General features: G+C 48.2%; 1 non-coding gene across 1 annotated transcript; it reads right to left on the reverse strand.

Moving 5' to 3' along the window:
- Positions 1 to 17,453: 17,453 nt before the first annotated feature.
- TRNAS-UGA (transfer RNA serine (anticodon UGA)) lies at positions 17,454 to 17,526 on the reverse strand. Its single transcript has one exon. It is a non-coding gene; the product is annotated as a tRNA-Ser (tRNA).
- Between the last annotated feature and the right edge of the window lie 3,868 nt (positions 17,527 to 21,394).

Genomic DNA, 21,394 nt, shown 5'->3' on the forward strand with positions numbered 1-21,394 from the left:
GTAAAAATTTTCTGCAGCGTTTCTAACAAAACCGTTATGTAATCGAACATTTTAGACATCAATCCTTCCACTGCGGCGAAAAAAAATCGAGACCTAAATTCTAGTGTAAGAAAAGGGGCACCTTTTGAAAGGCGACAGACATCCAGAATTTATGGAGTCCTAATGAAGTAATTTACGAGCTCCAATATATCATTCAGTGATTTATTGAAAATTAGTTTAAATATCCGAGAGGTGACACAGTCAGGGACAAGAGCTGCAGCAGGTGACCGATTCACAATTTGGGAGAGCTCAGAAACAGATACACTAACAAAGTCGTTGTAGAGATTACCCACTGTGAGGGGACGGGGAACAACCGCCCGAAAAATGGTGCTCCGTAGACCGATACCTATTCCTTCTAGTGACTTTGCAAATTCAGCCGGGGTCAAGGCAGATGAGGGTGTGTTGTAAGGCGTCGGTAACCTATTCCTTAACCTTTCCTTTAATAACCTACTCCTCGATATTAGGAAGCGAAACAAATGTGATCTGTCTTCTGATCTAGATAAATACCCATAATAATGTTCATCATATTCTGCCTTTGCACGAGAGACTGTTCGCTTAAATGTTGTTGCGAAAATTTGTATCTATCCGATTTTGGGAGCAATGGTTGTGAATTAAAATTTTCCAGGCTGCCTTTCGCCGCCTATAATTCCTAGTAAATTCCACTTTCTACCAAGAACTCCAAGAAGTACCTTTATCAGCCCGGACTACAAATTCAGATTGCTTCCGTGCTCGCGGAGCTATGCCTGAGAATCTGGCACAGGCTTTAGTTTCGTAGAAAGTGATCTGAATTCTGATAATCGATTAGAGAGCTGGTGAGTCCGCCGATCGAAATCATTGGACACACAATTTCGAAACTGATTAGAAGGTGACTGAAGTCCAGGAAGAGACTGGTGCTCCTGAGGTGGAGAATGTGATATCTGTTACTGATCTCGATTGGCACCGGAGAAACGTTGGAGAACTCGAGTTCGCACAGATCAGGTTGTTTACACAGGCCCAGTCCTATAAACGAGAGCCGCATTGATCTGTTTGGAGTCCCTAAGGGGTGTGATTTGAATTGAAGTCTCCGACCAGCAACACCTGAGACCTGCTGACGGAAAAGTAAATAATCAAGAGGACGCGTGTCGAGAACTCCAAATGGAAAATAAACATCAGCAATAGTAAATGGATGAAATCTAGATATAAAAAGGTTCACGGGTAAAATTTAGGAGCGGATGGCCCTCCACTGAAACATTAAACTTACCCTGTGAAAAGTCTAGACGATACTAACAGCAGTAACGCCCCCCCCCCCTCCCTCTCTCGATGGGTGATTAATCCTTAACATTCGTTAATTTGCCACACTAATTTTTTTTAGTTAAACTAGGTTTCATGAAGCGCTATTACGTGGTGTAAAATGTGATTTGTAAGACAAATTAAATAGCCATAGGCTGATTGAATGTAGCGGCAGTTCAACTGCAGTACTCTGAGACCTTATTCTGTATAGCGATTTGCACCAGACAGCCATTTCCAAAATACTGTGCTTAGCATTTGTGTCAGAATTATTCTTTTTTTTTGTTTAGATTGAGGGCAAGAAGATACAGCACCGGCCAAAGAAGACCGGCTACATTTTTGAGCTCGCGCACCTAACTCCATCATGTTACCACGTCCATCCGTTGCACTGGTCGAGACTACTAGGGCAGAAGTTGGAGATGGTGCTTTTTTTTGCGTGTGTACCAAATAAACAGAAGGATTCTATACATTCTGATTGGGAGCAGCAGTAGTACCCACCGTAAACATATGATAAGGGTTGGGTTTAACATAAGAGAGGACGTCTGTGACACCATGACCTGAGCGATGTATGCGGTCACAGACTGCACCAACCGGCCCACGACCTTCGTCAAAGCTAGCCTTTTCTACCACTGCTGCTATGGCAGTAGACAGGTTGAAATACGCCACCGTATTCTGCCGCGCTGCCACACTCACGTAACCATATGTTTTATGCTTTTTTTTTTCACTCACAATCGCAATGACCTCACGTCTCGAGCAACGATGCTTATCTAAAATATCCAAAACCTCTACCCCCTCTGTCCTCGCAGGACAGTTAGAGTACTTTGCGGGGTGCCCACCATTACACAAAAAACATGTCATCTTTTTTACAATGACGTTCGCATCACGCATCACACAGCACCTAGAACTTGATTTGCAGTTGTTTTCGCTGTGCCTCTAACAGTTGCGGCATTGCAGCGGCCGTGAGGTAAACTGACCAACCCTGAACACCAGGGCCCATATCTTGAACTCGGATGGGTATGTGGTTCCGGAAAAAGTTGCAATCACCATATCTGTCGCCAACTCTATCAATCAAACGGGTGCAGCGATGTGCTGAAATCACCCCTGCAGGGGAGAGCTTCTCAAGGGTCTCTGAAGGACTGAGCCGCGAGTCAACGCCCCGCACTAGTCATTTAGAGCGTGCCAAGCGCGGGGGAATAAAAGCGCTCACCCAAGGACTTCTAAATGTCAAAACATCCGTAAATCCTTCACTACAAGCCTGGTTCACCGACCTGTGCGAAAATCCTCCTCGGCCGAACTGGTTGACGTCAGATATGCATATAAATAGAGGCGACATCGCCTTCAACACCGGCTGCACTGAGTACTGCTTATTCAGCTTGATGACGCCTTCAACCGAAGGGACGAGCGCAAAGAGAATGCTGCTGATGCCAACACCAAAGAAAGCGTCCAGGGGAAGCTGGTCTATGGGAAGGTTGGCTGACCAAGGGGAGGTCTCCTGGCTAAGAAAAGATAGGTCTTCGCTTATGTATAAGCGCAGGTCCATCTGTTGTCCCCTGCGTAGTTTTATATTATCAAAATCAAGAGGCAGGTATGCCCGGCAGTTATGCGATAAACGGCTACACTGTTTCAAAGACGCTTGCTTGAAAGCTCTAAACCCAGATACATTATATGCCAAAAAACCTCGGGGATTCCCGCTTCGAATGTCAACTCTTTTCCCTGCCCTCCAATACAAGCTCAGAATTTTTTATTGAATTTCACATGAAATCCAATTTAGAAAACGCTGATTTCTAGTTACGGAGCCAGAATTTACTTCCTCGTTACGTATTATCTTATTGGATTCGAAGTATAGATTTCTGCCTCCATCAAGTAAACTTATGCTCGAAGCATTTTTCCCGCACTGTCGTCACAGTTCCTTCACTTCCCCGAGTACAAGTGAGGGGAGAGGCACCTAGCTCAAATGTGTCCTTCTCGCACGATTATTTTGTTGGCATTAGCTGCAGTTTAACCTTATAACATTACTCAATTTTGCACAATACTGCTCATCCCATCAGTGTCGTACGCAGAACATGTAGTAGTAGGCATTAGACATGCAATTCATACAATGTAACTGTTACCGCAAATTGCTGTTGCACGGCAAAAACGGAGCTAAGTTCTACGGAAAACATTACCAACAGGAAGAAGAGAAAAATCACCATTTTTGGACTCTTCAAAGCTACAATAACTAGTGGTGTGACGGAGAATAAGAGAGGAGACGTTTGAATGGAACGCAAGCAAAGCGAAAAAGCGCTTGCGAATAAGAGGACAGCCGGAGCAGGGAAGCCGGCTTCATTATAAATATTCACGCAGGCGCGAATATCCGTCGACTGCAGAGGCAGGCGACGCATCTCTTCTCGCCCCCAGCCAACGAGCGCCCGCTCGCCATGCCATGACGCCGGACAGGCAAAGATAGGAGACAAAATTGCGAGGCACAAGACGTAGGCACGAGATGAACGAAGGGAGGAAGATGGGCGCGCTGAGGAAGACACAGCAAAGAAAACAAGTCGCGATGAACCCAGAATCCGGCCCAATCATAGTAACCCGTAATAACAGTAATAATAGGAATGCAGGAATGTTCACTCTTGCGCAACAATAAGATGCGGCACGCATCTCTGCATCGCGCAGCCCGGGGCCTCCCCGTTTCTTTCCCGCCGGGGCGCTTTCTTGTCCCTCTTTCCATTTGGGCCCTCCTTCGCCATCCATCCCATTTAAGATTTCGCCCGGAATATCAAGTTTCCCCCCTGCCCGCTCATTCCCTCCTTCCGGGGGCGCGCGAGCGCGGCCGTCCTGAGGGCGCATTTTCATTTCGTCGCTCCTCTTCCTTCCCGTGCCCTTCTTCTCTGCTCAGCTGGCGCTATCTCTGTTCGTGTTGTTGTTCTACTTGGAAGACGTTCCGTCCGCCTCCTCGCCTTATTTTTCGCCAGAGAGCGCCCGCCGCTGTCTGTTGCAGTTCTGCCAATCCTCCATTCTTTATAATGAGAAAAGCGGGAGGCAGCGATAGGGAAGAAGAAAAGCGCCGTCGCGAAAGATGAAGAAAGCAAGCCCGGCGACGCACGAGTGGAGGACGGAGATGAGGATGCTTTCTTTGTGGCGCGCGTTTTTCCGGGCTGCATGCAGCATCCCTCCCTCTCGCGACGGCGCCCCTCCACATCGGCGCCCTCATTCTCGGCTTCCCCTCGTTTCTGCGTGCGATACTGCAGGTGCATCGTTGATGCGCCCCATTCGTCGGCACTTGGAGGTCACGTGGGCTCGCTGCGGCGGCGATGCAGAGCAGCCTGGTCGTCCTCTCCACCGCACCGCATCCTCGCCCACGTCCTAACAAGGTGTCGGAAAAGGGGCCTCCAAGAAAATAAGGGCGCGAGGAAGATGGCGGCCGCATAGCAGAAGGAGGAGGGATTTAAAAGCCCATGCTCCGACCTGTTGGGAAGAGGGAGCTCCCGGAGAAGGGGGAGGGGCACGTCGGAATATGGCGACTGCGCGGACTCGTGCGTTTTCTTAACGAAGAAAAATCTTTAAAGGCGAGGAGGGGGCCGAAAGCGAGGAGCCGACCCCTAGCGCGAGAGAGGCGGCCGACGCCTCTCTCTGCTCTTAAAGATTTTTTTTTTTTCCCTCGCCGCGAGTCTTAAGGCAGCTGTTCTGCTGTGCATCGCGCTTTCAGCCTGCCCGTCTCCTGCTCTCTACGCTCCGGGAATCCGCCATTATTCTTTAGACTCCCTTGCTCGTGTACTTCTTCGCCGCCACAAGGGAGGCGGAGTTAACGGCGTCTTTTCACTTGTTTTGCGTCGCGGGATCTTCTGCACCACCAGTCGCCTTCGCCGCCGTCATCTAAACATGGCGCCCTCCGTGCACCCTCCTTCCCTCTTTTATGATTGATTAAATTGCGCTCGATTCCCAAATCTTGGCGACGTCAGCCGCGGTGGCGGTCTCGTTAGCGTCTCGGGCCGAAACGTGACGGAGCACAGTGGCGCCGCGTCATTGGTCGCCCACGATCGCGGAAGCGAGGGAGGACTCAAGGAGGTGAAGGGGTGGAGTCACTACCGAGCGTGCTTCGGGGCCCAGCTCATTACCCGAATGCCTCCCTCACTGGCGCGGAATGGCATGAGACGAAGCGAGCAGAACGCGTCGCGCCAGGGGCGTGTCTCAAGGGGGGTCCGAGCACGCGGCGAGGCCTAACAAGGTGCGCGAGCGCGGTTCTGCCAAGTAAAGCGACAGGCTCGTTCCTTTTCATAGTATCCCTTTGATCCAGCAGCACGTTGATTCAGATGGCTCACTGAACGTCGCTTAAAACATGCAGATAAAACGTGCCGAGGGTTCGCTAAGATGCTGCTGTGGTACTAACGAAAGCGAAACTATCTGGACTAGGCTCTTGCTGTCTTCCCACTATGGGAGCTAGTAGAATACGTCTTGCTAACTGCATCATGAGGAACAATGCAATGACTTACCCGGGCTCAGAACCAAAAAGTGTCACTACACGGTCGAAAGCAGGCATCGCCTGTTCATTTAGCCGCAAAACATTTTTATGTACTACTCCCTATTTAATACATTTTATTTTGTGTCCATTCATTTCTTAACTATAAGCGTAGCACTAAAGTAGCACAATTTTATGATTGATCGTTCAGAATTCTGATATCAGAATTCGAAATCAGCATTAAAGACATTCCGCGACTATGAGAGCCTAGATTATTTTGACGTTGTGCTTAGATAAGGGCCGCCTATTAAGGAGAGCATCTGATTTGCCATCGATCATGGCTCCTCTCAAACGGGTTTAAAATTTTAAGAAATCTCACTGCTTTGAAAATTTTGCCGCAGGCAGTGTTGAGATGATTATGATGCTATTTAAGTATATAAAGTTACTCCCATATAATGCAGTGAATTTGTGCTTGTGTCTGCACATTAAAGCGCAGCCGGTGTTTTCAGTAAAGAAAGAATCAGTATGAACAAACGTGAAAAATTTAAAGTGCAGTGCTGGTAGGCGTAACCTTGGGCGAAGCACATTTTGGAGATTGATAGCATGAAAAAAAAAAAAAAACTTTTCTGGCAACGTTGCTTTTGCCACACAGCAAAGCTTTACACTGCGTGATAATTTTCTTGCCAGAGATCATCACTCTTTCGTGAGCAGGAATAATATCCATCATCATAGAGAGAAACCTTAGATACCGGAGGGAGAAGGGATAGGAAGGGGAGCTTACTCTGGTATTATTACGTTCATTGAAAAGAGAAAACAGAAATAAAAAACTAGCGTGCTCGTAGGCTGGCATTTTTTTAAGCATGCGGTGCCAAGAGTAAATAAGAAACCGGATACAGCTTGCACAGCAAGAGCTAGTTTATTTCCATAAATATAAACACGCGCCGTGCAAGCGGTGAATCTGAGAACTCTTAAGGTAACTAAAAACCATGCGCTAAAAGTTTTCCTCCTGGAAACCAGCACGGCGAAGCAAATATGCCCGTCGTCCTTCGTCCGACGTTAGCAAAAAAGGAAGGCGGACGGGGAGGCAAAAAAAAAAAAAAAAAAAGATCCTTTTAGGCATGATTTGCATCGCCTTACTCGAGAATTGTGGTATACATATACAATGCATTTTTCTTTTATTTGTGAAGCTGGTTCTGCAGCTTTATTTTGACGAGCGTTTCCGTCGTAGTGAAATGGCAAATTTGATTGGTTTCTCCTGCGAAAGGTGCTTTGCCGCATAAAGAGTATTTTAAAGAGGAAGCCAACTTTTCAAAAGTCCAGTAAAGGGCAAATTATTTTAGCTACGATTTTCTGGAACTAAATGGTAGGGCCGTTAAATGATACTTTTCCCATGAAACACATTTGCATAAAGCACTGGTCTGAAGTACTGTCGAAAAACAAAGGGGGGGGGGGGGGGGGGGGACGACTGTACGCACCGTTTGCTCCTCCCATTGCAACATCGTGCTGATTGCTTTGCTCAAAGAGTAGATACTGCTTTTCGAGCGTAATTTCCAAATGTGTGCAATAAAAATTTCTAGCCAACACTACTAAATTCTACTTAAAATCATTTGTGCAGATAAACAGAAATCAGTACGTCGCCGCGTTCGGCATGCTTACATAGGTGCTTTATGCGGAGCGCCAAGAATCTGGAATGCCTTGAAATATGCAAACGCGCTACGCGTGCATACTAGTGCGTGTGGTTTAGTGCTGCAGCACTGTTACCCGCATTCTTGCAAAAACCGATGTCTGAAGCCGATTTGACCTTTGATCTTTCCGAGGGACTTCAGGTGTCTACAGAAACAAGTGTGACAGGTACTGTACTTTTCCTTTCCTGTAAACCAATTATAGAACGCCGGTGAACTTTGATGCGCTCAACGGTACGCTGGTTGTGTTCGGTAAGGGGCGCGCGATGTACCGTGTTCAGCCGCAGTGCTCAGGTTACTTTCGTACAAAGTGTGATTCGTACCCAACGCCATCGCTATTAAAAAAACGTTACCTTAAGAAGATCGTAACTGTGAAGCGCAAGCAACGTCTGTGGTCTGGTCTGTGGTGTGGTCTGGAAACATGGCCGCCTGATCAACACAGTAAAATAACGTTTAATATATGAGACACAGCAGACACAATCTTGCCAAAACGCTGTGCTGCTGCACGATATTGTGTGACTGACTGAGTCTGTGTTTTTGTGTCTGCAAGGGGTTGCATCGTGGTCAAAAGTAACAAAAAACTCAGCCGGTTTTTCAGTCGCTTTCTTCGCACTCATGGCACCTTTTAAGCTCAAACTCTCGTAATTTAACAATGTTTATTTGTATATTTCGAACACTTTGGTTTCTAGGAGTGCCGTAACGTCTGTATTGTCAAGATTAAAAGCAAATCAATTTTCTTGGTTGCTTTTATCAGACGATATATGCAACGATGCTGTAATGTACAAACTAGCTGCTGAATTTGTCGCATTTATGCCATGCCGAATTTATAGCTTAGTTCATGAATTAATGAGTTGCATACCTTATAAATGTAATTGGTCTTCAACTGAACTGTGATATTAGGACTAGAGTTGTTAGGCTTAGACGTCAAATCTAGCCCCACAATTAAAAACTCTATATTAAGATGCAGCGTCTATAAAGCTACCCACCCTGGCTGCGGGATGTTCTGGGCTCGACGTTCACTGCCACCGGTTACCAACTAGTCACTTCAGATAGGTACAAGTCATGGCCGGGCCCGACAAACAACTTACCAGAGTTCATGGCTTATGAAAGGAGCCTGCGCCTTCAAATTCCACCGCAGTGAGGACTAAAAAGGGTTGTACCGCTCTAGGATGGTTGTTTGACGGCGGCACAAATAACTGGCCCTTCAACGCAACAGTTTGGCACGGGACCCCTTTTCGAACATGTCACATCATAAGAGCCTAGCACTAAACCAGAGGAAATCTTGTACCTGTAGTGTGCTTCGGCAACCCCACAGGACAGACAGACGAAGAAGACGACACGCAATGCGCGCCCGCCTGACTCATAGAGGTGAGAATCCAGCAGCTACGCTGTCGGTTCTGCGGCGCGCTGTCTCCGCTTCCTGACGGCTTCACTCTCGTTTGAACAGCGTCTTTTCATCTATATTGTGGACACCAGACGCGGGTTTTGTCTGGGACTTTCTGTGCCACAAATTGATACCTCCGGATTTAGAGCCGCGCTACCCTTGCTCGTGACCAGCACTTGCATCGCCCTGCTGCGCTCGGTCTAACGCTGCACGTAGCTCGAGATCATAGCTGCCTCCGACACCTGCCACCTTCCCGTGAGTGATGGTAACCGCTTCCTTGCCTGCCTTGTAGCTGCTGTCGGGCTCGCCGCCGCTACCCCTTGAGTACAATGTTTCTATGCTCCAGCTGTCCGAATATATATATTTGAATATATTTGCCCGCGGACTCGAAATTATGGTTCCCTAGCGTCGATCCAATGTTTCGCCTGTTTTACACGACTTGGGCTGATTTGCGCGTACTGAAACGGGCGGAAGCGTTGATTCACGGTGAGCACTTTTATTCCAGATGAAAGGTCGCTGGCAACTGGATACACCAACATAAACAGAGCGAGAGCGCTCTGGCGGCGGAGGCATGTGACTGCAGTGCTGCGGCGGCTGGCTGTATAACACGTCCCAGTGAAAGAAAATAGAGTCAAAAGAAGCGCCCTTTGGTTAACGGAGAGGTCCCGTTTAAGCTTTCGGCGGAATGCCGCATGCGACCGCATCGGGTGTGGTCTTGCAATATGTCTCGACATTCCGTTGCGGGCCCGTATTCTCACGTGGCTGGGGTACCAAGTGAGTATGACTGCGACGCGTAGTGCTTTTTGTAGTGCCTACGGCCGCATGCAGTCTTCACTACTTTTCCTTCCTTTTCTAAATCCATCACCCAAACTCTTCCCCGTTCTGACGATCAGGCAATTTCTCTGAAAAAGGTGTAGGCTGAAGCGACATTCTCCTGATTACCATTATCTCCACAGATTTGCGACAAATGCAGGCGATTTCTTCGACGTTGTTTGAAATGTCTGGCCACCAAACCATATTCTTGGCCTTGGCAACGGTTCTTCCAAATTCCAAAATGCAAATTCGTAGTCTAGAGTCGTGAAGCTTGAAGGTGCTTGCGGTTATACTCTTGTTCCGCGCAAGAGGAGGCCGTCTTCGACACTCAGTTGATGGTGAACCTGATAGCACGGCTTCACCTCTAGATATATATCGTTGGGAGGGAGTGACATTTTGCTGCAAAACCTTCGTTGTTTAATGCACAGTTGGTCAGCTTTATGACTATTCCGAAGCCACTGAATGCATACTGGCTTGATTGGAACGTTTTCTGTGATGTCCTTGACAAAGGCGTCAAGTTCTCAATGAGGTCCCGGAACTCTTGGGGTAGACATGGTGCGCGATAGAGAGCATCGGTAGCCAGAAGCTCCTTGCCAAATACGTAGGCCACGCTGTGACTGTAGCCTTCATGAGCATGCGAAGTCTCTGTAGCCTCGGACTGATCCAGGTCGTCGACATTCTTAGAGTTGGAAATTGGCACGAGGGTTAGGGTTTTGTGGTTGGTATCTAGGAGAAATTTATCGCCCTTGAGGTAGTCAGAGAATTTGTCCCATCTCACATGAGTGGAAGTGCTTTGTTCTTGTTCTGTGCGTGCCGTTTTGGTGTCCGTCAGAAGTTGTGAGGCGTAAGCGATGACTGTGAAGTTCTTAGTTTGCCGCTACTGAAGAACGACGCCCAGTCTGAAAGATGGCCCTCACTACTGTCTCTTTTGTTGAGTCGTAGTCGGCTAGAACTGGCCGACTTGCCAGCAGTTTCTTCTATTTGTCGGAGGCTTTTTTTTTCGGCGAACCCAATAGGAACTCCTGCTTTTCAGACAGCAGCACCGAGAGAGGCTGCAGGATGCCCTCAAGGTTTGGAACAAACCGAGTAAGACTGCCATATCAAGTATTCTTTGGAAGTCTTTTCTGCTTCTTGTGGATTCATTTCCGCAAATGCCATGATTTTAGTTTCGTCAGCCGGATGCTCTGCTGGCCGGCTTTGTGTTCCAGGAATGTCAGGTTAGTGACGCTGAACGCTCATTTGCTCTCGTTGAACGTGATGCCCTCTTTTGCGAGTCTTTGCTGCAGTTGAGGAGAGTCGCTGTGTTCTTTTAAGGCGTCCCAGAAAGTTGTGTCATCTATGTGACATATAACACGATTTATACCTTTCAGAAAGGTACTCATTTGTCTCGAACAATTCCGGCCCGAAGGCAATACCAAATGAAAGTCGGTTAAACTTGAACTTTTCAGTGGCGATCTGAACGTCATAACCTTCATGCTCTTTTCTGCAAGCTGAAACTGCCGTAAAACCAAGTAAGCGTTAAGCGCTGAGCACAGCCACGACCCAGAAAGAAGCTCGATGAAGAAGCCTGCTCAATCGGTTGGCTCATCCCCTGGATAGATGACCGCTATCTTCTCCATTAGTTGAAGCTCCTGTTTGGGCTTCTCATACAACGTAATCGGAAAGTGCCGGTGGCACCTGAACGCATATGACATGGCTTGGCCTTGAATACGAATTAACTGCTCGCCTTCAATAAGTCTCGACCTGTAAAAATGTACGGTATAGCTCCTGCTTGGGTTTAATTGTATGCTGAACGTTGTTGGTGCGAGTACCCAACTGTTCAATTGCAGGGTTTCCGACAAGCGGGCAGAGCACTTCGTCAAGAACATAGACATCTTGAGTTGCTTGGTGGTCCCAGTGCGACAGCTGAAATCGAGTGACTTGTATTTCCAGCGACCGTCCATCAGGTCCGTGGAGATGGCGGCGTAGTTCAGACAGAGTGAGTCTTTGCTCAAGCTGTTGAATTTTTTCAATCGATACCCCTCTTTTGTCAGCTCCAGGGCCAATCTTGAACTTCAGAGGCTCTCCTTGGACTAATACAGCGATTTCCCAAACTGCAGTCGAAACAAAGTCATCGCGCCCAGGAATCCACTTCAGTTCCAAATAGTGAGCCTTACCTACGTCTACACATCTGGATTACCAAACGGTTGAGTAAGTGGCCCTTCATGACACATAAGTGCATTACTCATTTCGTGCTGGGCAAGCAGATCGCGGGTGACATTTTCATCGACATCAAAGGCAAGACTTGTTCTTGTGGTCATTCAAGGGCATGCGTTAAACTTACGACTTCTTCTCAAGGGTGGAACTTACCTTGTTGAAGCTTGCTTAGTCATGATTTAGCTCTGCCTTTTACTGTCCTCGCCCCGCCGGGGTGGTGCAGTGGTAAGACGCCTGACTACTGTGCCGGAGTACCCGCGTTCGAACCCGACCTCGGCGGCTGCGTTTCGATGGAGGCGAAACGTAGTGGCGTCCGTGTGCTGTGCGATGTCAGTCACTTTAAAGAACCCCAGGTGGTCGAAATTTTCGGAGACCTCCACTACGGCGTCTCTCATAGCCTTAGGTGCTTTGGGACGTTAAACCCCACAAACCAAACCAAACCAATCACTGTCCTCGTTTTGACTTGGCGTTTTGAGTCGAGGGTGTAAGGGATCGTCAAGATGCGCGCGGGGACGTCCATTACCCCGTCGACTGGAAGTCGACAAGTAGCGGCTGAGGGGTAAGCCGCCGCCTAGCGCCGAGACAGCGTGACATTGTTTGGTTAATCCCCCTAGAATCCCTGAATGGGAAGTGGGTGCCCTTCCGTGTCTGGTTCGAAGAAAAGCGCCGCGAAGCGACGGCACCGTCTCCTAATCACTCCCGTGTCGGGAGCTTGTATCGGTCAGTGAAGGAGACAGGCGTCGTCGGCGGATGGTCAGACGGGTTAGGAGCGACGATGCGTGGGAGCGAACATCTTCACGAGTTCTCACAGGGTCAGTTTGCCCTAAAATAAAAAAAAAATAAAAGAAGTTCCATGGGTCGCCTGCCTGTACTGTTTCAGCGAGGGAGCAGCGCTGCGGACAGCGGTGACTGTCACGGGCCGAGGGTGAATTTTCTTGGCCCAATCACGCCGCTTATGGCCAGTGATTGGATAGCTCGGGCCAAGAGGTATTAACCCGAGGTGTAAACGGAAGTTTCCGAAGGTTCGTTAAGTTCTTGGTTGGGTCCTGTCTTAGGTTGGTGCCCTGCACCATCGGCTCTGCCAAATTTGGGAGTCTCTGCCAGGAAGACAGACCAACCAGTTTCAGTTGTTTGCTATGACTGTTGCAATCTTGTAAAAATGTACATTGTAAATAGCGGTACATACATAAATTTCAGAATTAAGATCAACCATTCAAGACCCTTCTGTCTCGCCCAAGATATCAGTCCCTGACGAAGGAACACCGCTGGTGCAACGGGCGCCTGTCTGGAAAAGGAACCAGTTCGCACCAACCCCTGGTTGGGCGGAACGGCGATTAGCAATTTACTGAGGGCTTCCTGCTGTGTCAGCTTTTCTGACAGCTACCCGTTTCTAATTTCAACAACCAACCGAGCTTGGACTAAATCTTCCTGCATGCTGCCGTACTCGCAGTATTAGAGCGCGAAGAGTTGTTGGGAATTCTTCACCAGACCCTCGTGTTGTATCCGAGTGTTGAACCGCGTTCTTCGAATATGACGTTTCAAAATTGAATGAAGGGCTTATCAAAGCGTTCCATCACAACATTGAACGTTTTGGGGCCTCAGCGGTCAGTTTGAAGGTGCCAAAGATGTCTTGCTCATATGTTGAGCTGGGGGCCGACTTAGTTTTCTTCACTCCTTGAACTAAGTCAAGAAAAGGTATAAAAGTATTCAAAGCGCTTCTCTCATTTCGGCCACTTGTTGGGCGACGAGAAGCAGATGGAGTCCTGAGGTTGTATCGAGAACGAAGAACTTGTAGCTGCCGAGGCGCCACGCATACTACGTGGCGGGCATCGAATTTCGCGGGCTCACCGTACTGCGACTGGTCCAGCGTGGCTATAGCGGCTGTCTGGGCGTCACCCGTTCCGTTTTCTGCGTTGTCAAGGCTGGCTGTCATTCCCGTTGGCTTATTCCAAGCAATTTTGTTTAGGGGTTTTGTCACACAACTTCTGACACCGTATTTTACACTTTGGCTGTTGTACGCAGAGTAAAATGGACGAACGCATTGAGCTATGGCGAACATATTTAATGAAACTGAGACTTCGTTGGCAACTAGATGCAGCAGCATAAACAAAGCGGCTGCAATCGGCGGAGGCGCGTGACTACAGAGCTGCGGCGGCTGGCTGTACAACATCCCGCATCACTTCCCAGGTAGCCAAGGAAGACCATGCCGTCGCTGCGCTCACTCCTGTTGTTGCTTCGGTCGTCCGTAACAGTCTACGCTTCCCATCTACATGCCGTGTTTATGACGGCTCTCACGCAACGCACATCTCAGTCGAGCCAGCGTTGCCTGCAACAGCTTCTTTAGTTAGAACTCGCAGATCGCAGGCTCATGAAAATGCTGCGCCGCAAGATACACCTGACTGCGCACCATAGTCCGTCTTTCGACGAATCGCTGCGTCAGAAACTGTTCCTACAACGCCTTTCCCAGCGGGTAAACGCCATTCTCATCCAGTTTACGGCTCCTCTGGCTCCGCATCATCAATCCCACCAGCTCCCTGGGCCAGGAGACCATTCAGACCGGCTACTCGCCTTCATCACCGCGGTCAGTCATGGGATTGACAAGCTTCCTCCCAACAATGTATTCCTGTGAGCACATCGCGAAACATTCTCATCCCAGTCATGGTACTGTGAGCGATGCCGCAGACAACATCGTTACCATGGGGTCGTCCTGGCTGCTAGCCACAGGAGGAATACGATCCCAAAGCTCGGCAGTGCTCACGTATCGCATGATTTTTCGAGCACTCACCGCTTGTGGAATGCGTCGCTGTCCGTTTCCCTGACCGATTTCTTCAAGTAGCAAGTTCACATAGCACCAGTCTTTCCCTTCTCCGAATTCGCTCTGCTTCTGACTCCGCCGTAAACCACAGGTGCCAACTTCATCCATCCTCACACTTCCGACGCCCATTCAAACCGTCCTGCCTGTCAATCTCTCGCCAACCAAAGCCGTGCTTCCCATATAGCAGCATTCTTTTGCCGGCGCTTCCTCTGTTGAGGCAGAACATGTACTGACTGCTGCTTCTCCGTCCTTCCACGATGAAGCACTCACACTCTACAGCCTCACCGGCAAGTGAGGCTTTCCACACGGTTCAGCCTAATTTGCAACTGGCCTCTGTGTAGCTTTCAAGTGCGCTGGCATTGTCTGCTCACTTCCTTCAATAACTAATTCTTCTGGCTGCGCTGAAAATGTGAGGTAATTGTCACATTTGCTGTCTCTGCCACCACGCCCTTACAGACCGCTGTTGTCACTGCTGTTTCCAGCCCGGACTGGAAAACGGCGTCGGTCGTATTCTGTACCCTGCCCTCTATTGGCTCAAGCCTTCCATCCCTCTATTCGACAGAACGATCACTATCGGCTGCAGCGTCACTCCCAGCTGCTTTACATGAGCTCTTGCCTCATAAAAAAAAAATTGCCGGATCGAAGCACTTTGTCGCCGAGCTGACTTTTTAGCCCATTTTTTGCTACGCTACCTCCTTAACCCAGACTACCTTTCTCTACTATGCTTCCAATCGTGCCTGCCGCATCTCCCCCAACCACTACCTACCCACCCACTGAGGGGTTGATACCCGGCAGCATCCATCACAACTCCCTCCCATGGCCTCGACGGATGCTCCTGAATGATGCCATTCATGGTCAAATAAGACTACCAATTGTCCTATTTGGCAGCCGAGATCATGGCGACTATCCACCTTGAGTGCTGAACACCACGTCAGTGACGGTGAAACCCATTGTGAAAATCGGTAAGTTCCAGCTGCACTGGGTATCGAACACAGAATCTCTCGAATGCGATGCAGATGACCTACCAAGAGGCCTTGTGGTCGTTTTAAAGCTCACTATATGGGATTTGAAGGCTAGCTCTTTTTCCAAAGTCACAAACGCCCACGTTACCGTGAACAAGGCCAGGCTTTGGCGTGTGCCTATTTGAAGAAATCTGTAGGTACCCGGCAGCTGTTCGCTCTAAGAACCTTTTGCCAATTATTTCATTCCAGGACAGCCCAGCACTTGGCTAGAGGCTGCTTAGGGCCCATTTGGAAACACTTAAGACTCCTTAACAGGGAATAAGATAATATTCGAGCTCACAGCTGCATTTCCTTAGTGTGTGTCATTTTCTTAACTTCAACTTCATTCGTCGCTGCATCACCCGACGCCCACAGGAGGTTGAGGTTGAACCTCAAAACTTTTGGGCAGGTCGTGGTGTAATTTTTTATTCTTACTTCATTGGATGATGATCTGTGATTGGTCCTTCGGGGTCAGGGGACATCTATCACGTTACTACTTCATCGACTAATCAAGGAATTGGAGGCCATTTTTGAATCTGGCTCCCATTGGGTGGTGTCTGTGATTAGTCTTCTGTGGTCACCTGGAATTTGTGACGTCAGCTCCTCCTGAATGCAAGGCACATGCTCTACTGCAAGGCCACCATTAAAATCGTTTGGTTTGGGTTGTGGGGTTTTAACGTCCTAAAGCGACTTAGGCTATGAGAGACGCCGTAGTGGAGGACGCCAGAAAGTTTGATCACCTGGGGTTTTTTACCCGCACTGACATCGCACAGTACACGGGCCCTTGCTCTTCGCCAGCAGCGAAAAGTGGCCGCCAATGCTGCGATCCCACATCCTTGGCAACAGTAGTCGAGAGTGCCGTAACCACTGGGCCATATGATATATATATATATATATATATATATATATATGATATATATATATATATATATATATATATATATATATATATATATATATATATATATATATATATATATATATATATATATATATATATATATATATATATATATATATATATATATATATATATATATATATGTGTGTGTGTGTGTGTGTGTGTGTGTGTGTTTTTTGCGGCAGGCCGGTAAGACTGCGATGTTTTCTTCGTCCGCTCCAGGCAGTCGGCGCACGTGACGGTACTGGACTGGTTGCAGCAAACTCGCCGCGCTGGCTGAAGCAATCGCCGACATATCAGCGTACCTTTGGAACTGGCCTATCGAGGCAAGGCCGCAGCTAAATTCGTTCACTCAAACAGCGATTGAGAGCACCACAATCGCGGCGTACGAATGCGTTAGTCCTGTGATATTTTTTGTATTCCTCGGGCTTTCTTTAGAGCTTGGAAAAGCGATACAAGTGAGGTTTTCCTTTCGGAAAGAATAGGAATGAGGGTTTCAAAAGTGCCCTCCAAATTAAAAAAAAAAATCACAGTTATTCTATAAAGGCAATACTTAATAAATTAAAAAAATTCTAATAATTACTAAGTTAATTGCAAAATAAAAAATCGCCTGCGATATGCCAGATTGCTGGCAGCTTTATAGAAGTGGTTTTAGTGGCCTACATCAAATGTTTTATTTGTTAACCATTCACTGTCGTTAGCTTGGACATATATATATATATAGGGGGAAATGAGGGTGCTCGTTATAATACATGAAGGAAAGAAGCCAACAGTCGGCGAGGCCAAGGAAAGCGTAGGGGATGTTACTTTATGTTCTTTTTCTTTTTTAATGTTTACTTGGATAATCAAAGAAATTAGTAATGTAATCTTGTTTAGGGGAAGATAATTAAACACAAAGTAGCAGAAAATACAACGTGCCGATGGTGGGAACCGAACCCACGACCTCCGAATATCACGTCCGGTGCTCTTCCAACTGAGCTACATCGGCCGCTGTCCCCCCTGCTACTTGCTTGGGCATTTATATATATATATATATATATATATATATATATATATATATATATATATATATTCATTGAGAATAAGGGGGCGGGCGTTGGTGTGGAAATTGCAGCATTACGTTTAGATTGGTAGAACTGCATGCTTTAGGCATCGCAATAAAAAGCTGCGAAGTGAACTTGTTTTTCAGTGCACTAAAGCAGAAGCACCGCCTTATAACACTTTTGTGGGTTCAAGTAAATAATCGAGGGAGGGGGGAGGGGGGGACATTATCTCCGCTTTAAGGGTATGATGTAAGAGCATTAATGGTTACCGTTGTGGATCCTTGTTCGCGCATATGTACTTCTCAACTCTCTTAATTAACAACTCCTTACTTTTTGCCTTAGATTTGCACATATGCAGAGCTTGCAGTCGTAAGCTACTCAGGTATGTGAAAGACCCCCCTACATAGATACTTATAAAGACCTGCTTTAGGCCAGACGTACTAAAGCGTCGGCGTGGCCTAGGTGTAGTGTTACGGCGTTGAACCTTCACTCAGGACGGAGTTGCCCAGACGAGCGAAGTGGGATACCAGTCGTGTTCAGCAGAGCCACTTCCACTTCTGTTTGCACTCACACCTTTTCCTTCCTCTACTTCTTCTTCGTTCCTCCGTCACATTTACCCCCTGCGAAGACAAAGCCCGCCGGACGAGTTATGCTGTCCCCCGACAGTGGCACGGCTTCAGGCTAGCGCCGTGCGACAGTTCAGTTTCCGCCGAACGGCGACCAGTTGAGGTAACACGTGTAATTTCATACGTGATGTCACTTATTCTGGTCACGACCATGTAAGAGCCATCATAGTGGGCCAACAGCTTTTGATGTAAAATGCGTCTCCGGACTGGACGCCAGAGCCACACCATATCGCCCAGAGCGTAGATAACATGCCGGCGGTGACCATCGTAGTGGTCCTTGAAACGCTGTTGAGATGCAATGGATCGGAAGTGGGCAAACCGAAAAGCTTATTCAGCCATGGACAAGACCTCGGCGGCATCCAGATTTTCATGGGTAGAAAACGGCAGGATTGTATCGAGGGTGTACGTGGCGGGCGAGCGTACAAGAGGTAGAATGGACTATAGCCGGTAGTTTCATAGGTTGCAGTATTAAAAGCTTATGTGATGTAGCGCAGTATGGTGTCCTAGTTATTATGCTCTGAATCCCCGTACATGGCAAGCATGTTGGTCCGTGTCCTTTTGATGTGTTGCGTCAAACCGTTTGTCTGTGGGTGATATGGTGTTGAGTGCCTGTAGGTGACTGTGCATAGACGTAGCAGCTCCGCAAACAATATTGGCAGTAAATTGGCAGCCTCGGTCACTGATTGCGTTTCGTGGAGCTCCATGCCGCCAAAAGACCGAGTTCAACAGGAACAACGACACTTGATGCGCGGTAGCCAATGGTAGAGCAGCTGTTTCACAATAGCGAGTAAGGTAGTCGGCACATATCATGATCCCCCGACTGACTGCCTTTTGGAGATTTGGGAAAAGGTCTAAGAAGGTCAATTCCAACCTGCTCGAACGGATTGCTGGGAGGTGCCACAGGGTGAATTAGGCCAGGTGGAGCGAATGTAGGGCGTTTATGACGCTGATCCTGCATGAAACTGGCCACATATTGTTCTGTGGCAGAATGCATTATCCGACAGTTAAAACTGCTCTTGAACTTCAGAGCGTGCGAGCCTATCCCACATTTCCGGATGCGCGGTCGTCATACATCCCACGTAAAATAGGGGAGCACAGAGCCTTTGAAATATCGAGCAGGTATCGTGGGCCCACAGAAGAGTAGTTCTTTTTCCACAGGAGGCCGTGGCGGATACAGAAACGGCTTTTAACTCCCTGGCTGCGTGCGGTAGCAAACAGGGGCTGTAGAAATGGATCTTAGCGTTGTTTAGTTTTAAACACCTCAACGTCATAAAAGTCAGGAGCGATGGCTGAAATTTCGTACTGGTCAAAATTTTCACTGTCGCACTCTGTAGACGGCAGCGGCATTCGCCGCTGCATCGGCGTGTCGGCGCCCGCTCTTGTATACCATATTGAAGTTATATTCCTGTAGACGGAGGGCCCAGCGAATAGATTTCGAAGATTGACGAGCCGACAGAGGGAGTGATGGTCAGTCACAATCGTGAAAGGGCAACCATAGAAGTACGATCGGAACCACTGCACAGCGAAGATCACAGCAATGCATTCTTGTTCGGTGACGGTGTAGTTGCGCTCTGGCTTACTGAGGGAGCGGCTCGCATATGCAATAACGTGCTCCTGATTATCTGTGCGCTGAACCATACCAGCGCTGATGACAACACCACTAGCATCAGTATGAACTTCTGTTGGTGCTTAGGGGGTCGAAATGCTGGAAAACGGGATGTGAGGTCAGTAGAAACTTCAGCTGGCGGAATGAGGCATCGCACTCGGCAGTCCATTCAAATGAAGCTCCTTTGTGAAGAAGGCAAGTCAGCAGGCAGCAATTATCTGCTAAGCGGTGAATCAAACCCGGAAATAGGAACATAACCTCAAAAAACTGCGGACCTTTTTGACTGTCTGTGCTGCTTGAAATGACTCCACAGCTTCCGTATTCTGAGGGTCTGGTCTCACGCCCTCGTCATCAAAGGGATGGCCGAACACCAACGCTTGACGCTCGCCAAAACGGCACTTCATGGAATTGAGGACTAATCAGGCGTTATGCAGTCTAATACGTGCGCTAAGCGGTCGTTATGCTCTTCGAATGTTTTAATAAAAATTAAGACGTCATCAAGATAGCACAGACATATGTCCTATTTCATGCCGCGCAATATCGTGCCCATAAATCTGTCAAACGTCGCAAGCACAATGCAAAGTCCAAAGGGCATCACATTAAATTCAACAAGTTCATCCGGCTTTACAAACGCCGTTTTTCTTTGTCCGCCTGATGCACCGGTATTTTCCGGTAACCAAATCGCAGATAAACGCAGGAAAAACAAGACGCGCCAGAGAGGCAGTCTATGGCGTCGTCAATGCAAGGCAAAGGGTTGATTGGTTGGTTCACAGGAAGGGAAAGGCGCAGTATCTGTCACACTTGCTCTGTGGACACCTGAACCGCGCCGTAAGGGAAGGGAGGAAGATGGGAGTGAAAGTGGAAAGAGAGAAAGAGGAGCCGTAGTGGAGGGCTACGGAGTAATTTCGACCACCTGGGGATCTTTAACGTGCACTGACATCGCACAGCACACGGACGCCACTTCGTTTCGCCTCCATCGAAACACAGCCACCATGGTCGGGTTCGAACCCGGGAACTCCGGCACAGTAGTCGGGCGTCTTACCACTGTGTCACCCCGGCGGGGCAAGGGTATACATCGTTTTTGGTGATGACATTCAACCGGTGGTAGACCAGGCAAAATCGGCACGTGCGGCGTTTCTTACGGCCAAGAATTACGGGAGCTGCCCAGGCACTAGACGATTCCTGAATGACCTTCTCAAGCATCTCTGTGACTTGGTCGTAGATTACTTTGCGCTCCGACGGCGACACACGATAAGGCTTTTGACGAATCGGGTGAGCCGAACTGGTATCGATTGTGTGCGGTGGATAAGAGACTTGGGAATAGAGGGGGGTCCACGGGGCTGGGAGAAGTTGAAGACAGCTGAATGCTGCAGCAGAATGTCTACAAGTGGGCGGCATTGGATAGTGCTTAACGTTTTGTTGATCGTACCCAGGATTGTACGTTCAGTGCTGGACGCTGGAACGGGTTAAGCCAGGGCAGCCGTGACCGAGGCCACATCTGGAGTCGTATCGGGTTCACATCAAGCAAACTTTAAGCCACTTGGTCAAACGATCGGTTGGGATGAAGAATTAACTGCCCAC

The sequence above is a fragment of the Amblyomma maculatum genome, chromosome 1 (genome assembly GCF_055883805.1).
Source record: "Amblyomma maculatum isolate TAMU_Amacu chromosome 1, ASM5588380v1, whole genome shotgun sequence".
Classification (NCBI taxonomy): Eukaryota; Metazoa; Arthropoda; class Arachnida; order Ixodida; family Ixodidae; genus Amblyomma; species Amblyomma maculatum.